The 10012-nt window shown below is 24.7% G+C and overlaps 1 protein-coding gene across 2 annotated transcripts in view; it reads right to left on the bottom strand.

Annotated features, from left to right (window-relative positions):
• The window catches only part of LOC111678067 (ankyrin repeat and sterile alpha motif domain-containing protein 1B), a 23023-nt gene extending 17985 nt beyond the window's left edge, over positions 1 to 5038 (bottom strand). The window contains exons 1-2 of one of the 2 annotated variants that reach the window (XM_046949005.1): positions 5013 to 5038; positions 4598 to 4950 (exon numbers count right to left, since the gene is read on the bottom strand). The gene's annotated coding sequence lies outside the window, so the exon portion shown is untranslated. Of the gene's footprint in view, positions 1 to 4219; positions 4419 to 4597; positions 4951 to 5012 lie in introns of those variants that run through there. The other variant, XM_046949006.1, reaches the window with a different exon arrangement.
• Positions 5039 to 10012: the final 4974 nt, after the last annotated feature.

Raw genomic sequence — 10012 nt, 5'->3', positions numbered from 1 at the left:
CTATCTATCTATCTATCTATCTATCTATCTATCTATCTATCTATCTATCTATCTATCTATCTATCTATCTATCAAACAGTCAAACTGTTAATTCCGATCACTATGCAGTCTTTTCGATTATATATTTCAAACTGACATCTATTTAAGAAATATCTGAAGAACCTATAAGCAACTAAATAAGACTTGTTTCCTATTACTAAAACAGTCGAAATATTACCTAGCTTTTGCATTATATCAAGGAAAATTATCCTGACATACCTTTTATTTTACACAACACTGTATACACTTCACATTATTTCCGTTCTTTGAGTTTGTTGTTTTTTCCATTGCCTACTTTTGACTGGCGTCACACAATCTATAGGGACAATTTTGAATTGAGTAAGTCGGGTTGATGTTGATGTTGGCACCAACAGATAATTATGTCCGCAGACTTATGGGTTGGGTTTTTTAAACAAGAATATCACACAAAAAAGTACAAACGAAAAAACAAACTGAAACAGAATAAATAACATTTTGGCAAATAATCATAACAACATGACCATATTTTTATATACACAGTACATAATATACATTTTTATACATACTTCTATATATATGTATAAACGACGACTATTTATATAAAAGTTCAAGAGTCTAATATAAACAACATCATCAGCTGCACAATGATGTGAATGAAATACAATCGACGGAAAAGATATATACGAGAAAAAAAAAAAACCATTCAGCAGTAAAACAGCAAATTAAGCAGATACAATTTTTAAAGTCATTTATATACGACCAAACTTGTACACAAAAGAAAAAAAGAATCATTCATGTAAAAACTCTCACAAATATTTACACACACTCATACACTAAATTTGGGTCAAAGGATATTGACCGAGGAAATGGTTTTAATATTTCTATTGCTTTATGATATATACTTTTTTTAATGTAGGAAATAGATATTAAAAATTTATCAAGATTAAAAAAAAGCGAACACAAAAAGCATAATCTTTAATTTTTACTAAATAAATATTTTATTTGAGGGTAAAAAGAAATTATTAACGTTAAATTTGTCAACCAATCTCAAATCAAAAATGTGAGAACTTGGTTAACAAGGGATTTATGGGAGGGAAAATGAAATCATATGTAAGAATGTACGTATGTGTGAGTGTGCATTTTGTTTGAATGTGTAAAATTTGTGTTCTAAAAAAGTATACAAATAGTTAGGGTTTTATTTGGGATTAAAATGTAACAATTGTTGGGAGTATCAATGGGAAACTTTTCGTACAGATTTTGCGAGAATTTTTAGGAAAATTTGGAGCGAAAATGTTATAAATATTTAAAAAAATCTTATTGAAAGGTTTTATTACTAATGCGGTTAATAAGTATTCTCTCTAGCATTCTTAACAATTCATCAGGCGATAATGAAGACTCTGAAAGAAGAACATGTTTGTCTATACTAAAACTCAATTCTCATACATAACATCTGACAAGACATATCTGGCTTTAAATGCCTGGAAGAAGTACTTGGCAATACATGGGTGTACGATAGTGAAACACATTGATGTTTGGCGATATAGGCTTGAAATAGAATCTTTCTCAACTATCACAGATTGGTTATATAATATCGTAATAAAACTCTTATTCTATAAGGCTTAAAAAGATACAATCTTTTAAAAAAGAAGAAAACACAATACATGTTAAAGGGACATCCACGATTGAATATGTCCGATTTCGGGAACTGTGAAACCAGATAGGAGGTCGTGGATAAATGGATCGATAAAGTTAACACTTGCCGCAATCTGTTTTAAAATGATCAAGAGCGGTTACGGAAAACAACATACGGGGTATAAATTATCATACGTGATGATCGGTTAGTGGAACGGAAACGGAAAGATCTAAGCTGGGATACAAAACGTGTTCGGCGATCTACATTGGCATTTTATGAACCAAACTATAGTCTATTTACTTAATCATAGTAGTAATTTTAAGGTGGAAGTGCGTGATATCAGGCAATATAAAATACATGGGGCACCAACATAGGTTAACATTTTTTCCGATAACCATATAGTGTAAAATATACGACTGAGTTAAGGTGAATGTAGCGCATGCGTAGATGACTGTGAATATCTACTATACTTTTCTGACATTTTCTGACTTTCGTCGAAAATAGATACAAATATATTGGAATCTATTATTTTCCCAAGAACATTAATTGAAATATTCTAAGAAGATAAGTCTAATATACTGAATTTCTGAATATTGACTGATAATTCCTTTCATAGAACTCTATATAAAAGGATACTCTATTAAAATTTACCACAAGGAGGCCTATAGCGGCCTGAGTGAATCCGCTGGATCGAACAGTATATCTCAGTATTGGTGACTAAATGGACGGACTGTGTATATACATCAAATCCGAAGAAATACACCTAGGCCTCTATCGGGCCTGTTTTGCGCTCCTTAACCAGTGCCAGACTACTCAAAACCTAGAAAAATTCATATATCGGGGAAATCATTAGAGATGTCTGCACAAACAAATTAGGGTACACATGGCATGTCTAGCAAATATATTCAACCTACCATAGGAATTAAATTTACAAATTCATATATCTGGGAAACTATTAGAGGTAGTATCTTAAAATTAAATATATATAATTGCTCAACGCCATAGATCACGCCATGTCTGTCTGTCTGTGTTTTTGTTGTATTCAGTTTTCAAAAGACCCAGATATCTGCAAATTTTTAAAATTTTCTATAATATATAGAATAGAAACATGAAATAAATTAATCGGACTTTTTGATACTTTTTCGTTCTTCAAAAGGTACCTTGAAAACGTGTAATTTTTTAGTACCTTTTCCTTCTTCAGGGTACTTTTGATTATACCCTACACCACTATAGTGGGGAGGGTATTATACGTTTGTGCTGATGTTTGTAACATACAAAAATATTGGTCCAATACCAACCTTAAAGTATACCGATCGATTCAGAATCATTTTCTGAGTCGATTAAGACATGTCCGTCCGTCCGTCTGTCCGTCTGTCCGGCTGGCTGTCCATGTAAACCTTGTGCGCAAGGTACAGGCCGCAATTTTCAAGATAATTTGAAGAAATTTGGACCAAGCATGTTTTTTGACACAAGGACGAAGCCTATTGAAAATGGTTAAAATCGGTCCATTATTTCACCTAGCCCCCATACAACCGTACCTCCCGATTTGAACTTTTTATGCTATAATTACGTCAAATATTCCGCTATCTCTCTAAAAATTGGCACAAATAAGTTTTATATAAGTATAAATGATACTGCAGATTTTCGTAAGGATCGGCCTATATTTGACCCTAGTCCCCATACAAACCCCCCTTCAAAAAATGACTTAAGCGTCTAAAATTGACTTGTAACCATTTGTATCGCAATGAAACTCAACAAAACTAACTGTTATTTAGAAATATATCCTTTTCCCAAATTTACCGAGGATCGGCCCATATTTGACCTATATAAAGCCTCATTTAGAAATTTTATTTTTTTTATCAATAAATGGCTTAAATATTTTGGAATTATGGTAATATTCAACATAAAAGTTTCTTTACAAAATTTAAAAATTTTATAAAAGTAAAAATTGTAAAAGTATACTCATGGTGTAGGGTATCATATGGTCGGCCATGCCCGACTATACTTTCCTACTTGTTTTTTTAATAATATTGATCCAAAAAACATAAAATTGAACATTAAGTGTCCAAAGTTAATGCAAATCTATAGGAAACGATTTTTGGTACATCTGTGACAGGTATTTCTGGTTCTGTGACTGGTACTTCATTATTTGAACCATTACCTATAAAAAGAGAATTTCTGGTACTTTTTAGTTATGCAAATACAAATTTTTGATATTTTCTGTACTGATTTTTAAAACGTCAGGGTAAGGGATATATTATATTCGACACATCCGAATATAGAACTATTACTTGTTCATTCATAATAATCTTTTTAATCTCTTACATAGATTTAAAATAATTAACCTAAATAGTTGAAAGATGCTCCTTAGCTTTAATAAACTTTACGCATCTTCCAACAGAAACAAAAATGTACACAAAAATTCAGAAGAAAAATATTCAACACAATTCATATTTGGAAAAATTTTGGTAAATTTTTACAAATTGTTATTATTTCTTAAAGTTTATTATTAAAAAATATTTTTTTTTTATTTTTTTAAACACCAACAGAATATTTCAACAAAAATACTTTTTTTATACATTTTTTTGCTAATAAAATTAGCACTTGATATTTTTTCATTATAATCCGTTATTTGTCATGATTCACTTTAACACATTTATTTAAAACATATTTTTTTTTAATAATTTCCATTTATAATTAAATTTTTTTGCGACAACTTCCATATAGAAAAATATTCTAACGTTTTTTTCATATTTTTGCTTCGTACATTTTGTATTTTGTGTATGCACTTAAAAGGCGTGTACCCGTTTAACATTTCACTTTTTTCATACTCGCACATATAGATAGAAAAAAATATATATTTTTTTCACTACCAAGCAAAATTTTCTTTAAGAATTTCATAAAAATTTTCTTTTAAATAGATTTTTTTCTTAAACACTTTAATACCTTTTTATTAATGATTTTTATGTATTCATTATTTAATATATGCCACTTATTTTTGTAAATATTTTTATTTGATTTTTTGTTTCTTGTTCAATAAACAATTAATATAACTTTTTAATATTTTGTATACGTTTCGGGGTTCTTATTAGCTGCTGAGTCGTTGCAATTCTATTTAAAATTCTATTCATCGTCGTCACTCAGTCAGTCAAGCACCCAGCACACATAAAACCAAAACACCCAGTCCGTCTGACAGCCAACAACCAGCCTTAATACAAACAGTAGCAGGCATTAGCTCCAACTATGGATTCGTCGTATTTGTAAACTTCAAATGTCTGTCTAATATGAAAAATATTAAACTAAACGGGGGGAAAAGAAAACAACAATAATAATGAAGAAGAGACAATAAAATCGTACGTACTACTACTGCTCAGTTTTCATTACATGCGAAACTAATTTATCCATGGCTTTCACTCACTGTGAGAATAAAGATTTTTTTCTGGGATTGGACTTTTTCGGTTGACAATACAGAGAGAGGGAAAGTTTTTTTTCTGGGCGGTAAAATTGGAGGGCGAAAAATTGTATTGAGATTGCTGGAAAAGCACATAAGTGAGGAAAAGGGAATGAAGAAGAGAGTAAGAGTGTGCGTTTGGTAAGTGTTTGGTAAATGTAGGAAGTAGTGGTGGTGTTGCGTGGGTGGTTTGTGTATTTATTTAAACAGGAATTTGAATAATATTAAAGTTTTGATGAAAATAGATCTCGGAAAAGTTAGTTAATTAGTTAGTTAGTTAGTTAGTTAGTTAGTTAGTTAGTTAGTTAGTTAGTTAGTAAGTTAGTTAGTAGGTTAGTTAGTTAGTTAGTTATGTAGTTAGTTAGTTAGTTAGTAAGTAAGTTAGTTACTTAGTTAATTAGTTAGTTATTTAGTTAGTTAGTTAGTTAGTTAGTTAGTTAGTTGGTTGGTTGGTTGGTTGGTTAGTTAGTTAGTTAGTTAGTTAGTTAGTTAGTTAGTTAGTTAGTTAGTTAGTTAGTTAGTTAGTTAGTTAGTTAGTTAGTTAGATAGTTAGTTAGTTAGTTAGTTAGTTAGTTAGTTAGTTAGTTAGTTAGTTAGTTAGTTAGTTAGTTAGTTAGTTAGTTAATTAATTAGTTAGTTAATTAGTTAGTTAGTGTATATTCCTATAAATCTAATATTTTAATTATTTGTACTATGAAGTTCCGGGAGATTGGAACCATACAGAGCGCCACTCTCATAAAAGCAAACACGTTAAAAATTTTTTATATTTTTCATCTTAATACAATTCGTCTTAACAAGAAACTAATAACAATTTTTCACATAATTCTAACTTTATCCACTTACTATTACTAAGTACCACTTGACATTTTCAACCAAAAGTTGCCCGAAACAATTTTTAAAATTTCAAATAAAAACGAAATATAATTTTCCAATTATATAATTAAATTTAATTAAAGCAAATTTAAATATTTTCTAATTCTTTACAATAACTAACTATAAAAATTATTCACTTTCGTAGACACAATGTTTTCAAGTTTACTCAAAGTAAACAAAAAAGTTTTATCCATTTACAATTACAAAACACCCGCTCGTTTTAAAGAAAACTTATTTACATTGCTCACTTCTTGATTGGCACTGCTCTCTCTCTCTTTCTCTGTGTTAAACACTTTGTTCAAACAAAAACTTACAACGGCTCTCGCAATTAGTATTTTTCTGGCGCAGGTCTAATAAGAATTGTTTTTGTGTGTTTTGTATTAGAAAAGTTTATTAAACTCTCTATAATAAACAGTAACAATTGTCAAAACAATAGATGGCAACCAAACAGCAGCAACAACAATAACATAAGCCACCATAATACACACATTTGTTAGGAAATTGAGGGGGAGGCAGTAGTGAAAAAGAGGCAAAAGAAAATTAAAAAAATAAACACTTTAATAATTTTAATGTTACAGAATAAATAACAAATCATATGATATGAAAATGTTTTGCATTTCTTTGTTGTGTTTATGCTAAACATTGTTGTTGTGTGCGCTTGCTTCATGCTGCTTGTTCATTCTTAAAGTGTGTTTTAACACAAAACAGATGTAAAATACAAAATTTGTTTTTGTCAAGAAAAGGGGTCATTTGACTGTGTTTCATGAGCATTAAGTTTTTAAAAGAAATTCAAACCAAGTAACAGCAAAACGGAAGTAGATAAAAAGCTTTTTTGCCTGAGAATATCTAGAAATATGAAAGCTTTTGTTGGGTGATTTTTAACGGTAATAAATTGTTTAAAAAATTTATATATACAAATGTTTTGTATCTGAGAACGAAAAAAAAGCTTAAACTATAATACATTTGAGCCAGAATGAATCAGAAAATTAGTTTTTTATAGAAAATCTTGAAACATTTTCGAAAAATGTCGGTATAAAGATATATTCTATTTATCGAAAATGTTCTATAAAAATAAAATTTATAGAAAATTTTCGAAAAAATTTTCTTTTTTTAGAAAATTTTCGATAAATTTCTTTTTATTAGAAAATTTTCGATAAATTTTTTTTTATTAGAAATTTTTCGATAAATTTTCTTTTTATTAGAAAATTTTCGATAAATTTTCTTTTTATAGAAAATTTTCGATAAATTTTCTTTTTATAGAAAGTTTTCGATAAATTTTCTTTTTATTAGAAAATTTTCGATAAATTTTCTTTTTATAGAAAATTTTCGATAAATTTTCTTTTTATAGAAAATTTTCGATAAATTTTCTTTTTATAGAAAATTTTGCAATAAATTTTCTTTTTATAGAAAATTTTCGATAAATTTTCTTTTTATAGAAAATTTTCGATAAATTTTCTTTTTATAGAGAATTTTCGATAAATTTTCTTTTTATAGAAAATTTTCGATAAATTTTCTTTTTATTAGAAATTTTTCGATAAATTTTCTTTTTATTAGAAATTTTTCGATACATTTTCTTTTTATAGAAAACTTTCGATAAATTTTCTTTTTATTAGAAAATTTTCGATAAATTTTCTTTTTATTAGAAAATTTTCGATAAATTTTCTTTTTATTAGAAAATTTTCGATAAATTTTCTTTTTATTAGAAAATTTTCGATAAATTTTCTTTTTATTAGAAAATTTTCGATAAATTTTCTTTTTATTAGAAAATTTTCGATAAATTTTCTTTTTATTAGAAAATTTTCGATAAATTTTCTTTTTATAGAAAATTTTCGATAAATTTTCTTTTTATAGAAAATTTTCGATAAATTTTCTTTTTATAAAAAATTTTCGATAAATTTACTTTTTATAAAAAATTTTCGATAAATTTACTTTTTATAGAAAATTTTCAATAAATTTTCTTTTTATAGAAAATTTTCAATAAATTTTCTTTTTATAGAAAATTTTCGATAAATTTTCTTTTTATAAAAAATTTTCGATAAATTTTCTTTTTATAGAAAATTTTCAATAAATTTTCTTTTTATAGAAAATTTTCGATAAATTTTCTTTTTATAGAAAATTTTCGATAAATTTTCTTTTTATAGAAAATTTTCGATAAATTTTCTTTTTATAGAAAATTTTCGATAAATTTTTTTATAGAAAATTTTCGATAAATTTTCTTTTTATAAAAAATTTTCGATAAATTTACTTTTTATAGAAAATTTTCTATAAATTTACTTTTTATAGAAAATTTTCAATAAATTTTCTTTTTATAGAAAATTTTCGATAAATTTTCTTTTTATAGAAAATTTTCGATAAATTTTCTTTTTATAGAAAATTTTCGATAAATTTTCTTTTTATAGAAAATTTTTGATAAATTTTCTTTTTATAGAAAATTTTTGATAAATTTTCTTTTTATAGAAAATTTAAAATAAATTTTTTTTTTAGAAAATTTAAGATAAATTTTCTTTTTATAGAAAATTTAAGATAAATTTTCTTTTTATAGAAAATTTTCGAAAAATTTACTTTTTATAGAAAATTTTCAATAAATTTTCTTTTTATAGAAAATTTTCGATAAATTTTCTTTTTATAGAAAATTTTCGATAAATTTTCTTTTTATAGAAAATTTTCGATAAATTTTCTTTTTATAGAAAATTTTTGATAAATTTTCTTTTTATAGAAAATTTAAAATAATTTTTTTTTTTAGAAAATTTAAGATAAATTTTCTTTTTATAGAAAATTTAAGATAAATTTTCTTTTTATAGAAAATTTTCGAAAAATTTTCTTTTTATAGAAAATTTTCAATAAAATTTCTTTTTATAGAAAATTTTCAATAAAATTTCTTTTTATAGAAAATTTTCGATAAATTTTCTTTTTATAAAAAATTTTCGATAAATTTTCTTTTTATAGAAAATTTTCGATAAATTTTCTTTTTATAGAAAATTTTCGATAAATTTTCTTTTTATAGAAAATTTTTGATAAATTTTCTTTTTATAGAAAATTTAAGATAAATTTTCTTTTTATAGAAAATTTAAGATAAATTTTCTTTTTATAGAAAATTTTCGAAAAATTTTCTTTTTATAGAAAATTTAAGATAAATTTTCTTTTTATAGATAATTTAGTATAAATTTTATTTTTAGAAATTTTCCGATATATTTTATTTTTTTAGAAACTTTTCGATAAATATTATTTGTTTAGAAACTTTTCGTTAAATATCCCTTTTGTAGAAAATTTTTAATAAATTTTTCTTTTTACAGAAAATTTTCAATTAATTCTCCTTTTTCTAATTTTTAATAAATTCTCCTTTTAATAGAAAATTATTGATAAATTTTCCTTTTCCTAAAAAATTTTCGATAAATTAACTTTTTGCAGAAAATGATCGATAAATTTTTTTTATAAAATATTTTCGATAAATTCGGTTTTAATAGGAAATATTCAAAAAAAAATCTCTTAATAGAATATTAAAAAATCATTTTTTGTAGAAAATTTTCGAAAAATTCACTTTTGCAGAAAATGATCGATAATTTTTTTTTATAAAATATTTTCGATAAATTCGGTTTTAATAGAAAATATTAAAAAAAAAAAATCTCTTAATAGAAAATTAAAAAATCATTTTTTGTAGAAAATTTTCGAAAAATTCACTTTTTATAAAAACATTTTCGAAAAATTCTCTTTTTTTAAATGAGCATTTTAAAAAAATTCCTTTTTATAAAAATTGTTTAAAACAATTATTTTTTTAAGAAAATGTTTTAAACATTTTTTTAATTTTTTAAAAAATTCTCTTTTTATTTTTTTTAAATTCGTTTTTTTAAAGAAAATTTTTGCAAAATTATCTCTTTTACCAAACAAAATTAGTTTTTTTCTTAAAGAAATTTTTGAAAATCACATTTTTTTAGAATTCTTTATTAAACTCTTTTTATAGAAAATTTAATTTTTTTTGGAAAAAATTGCAAAAAAAAGTTTTTTATAGAAATTTTGAAAAAAATATGTCTGTTAAACAA

Source organism: Lucilia cuprina, chromosome 4 (assembly GCF_022045245.1).
Source record: "Lucilia cuprina isolate Lc7/37 chromosome 4, ASM2204524v1, whole genome shotgun sequence".
NCBI lineage: Eukaryota > Metazoa > Arthropoda > Insecta > Diptera > Calliphoridae > Lucilia > Lucilia cuprina.
The sequence above is the reverse complement of the archived record's forward strand: the minus strand, read 5'-3'. Positions and strand labels throughout refer to the sequence as shown.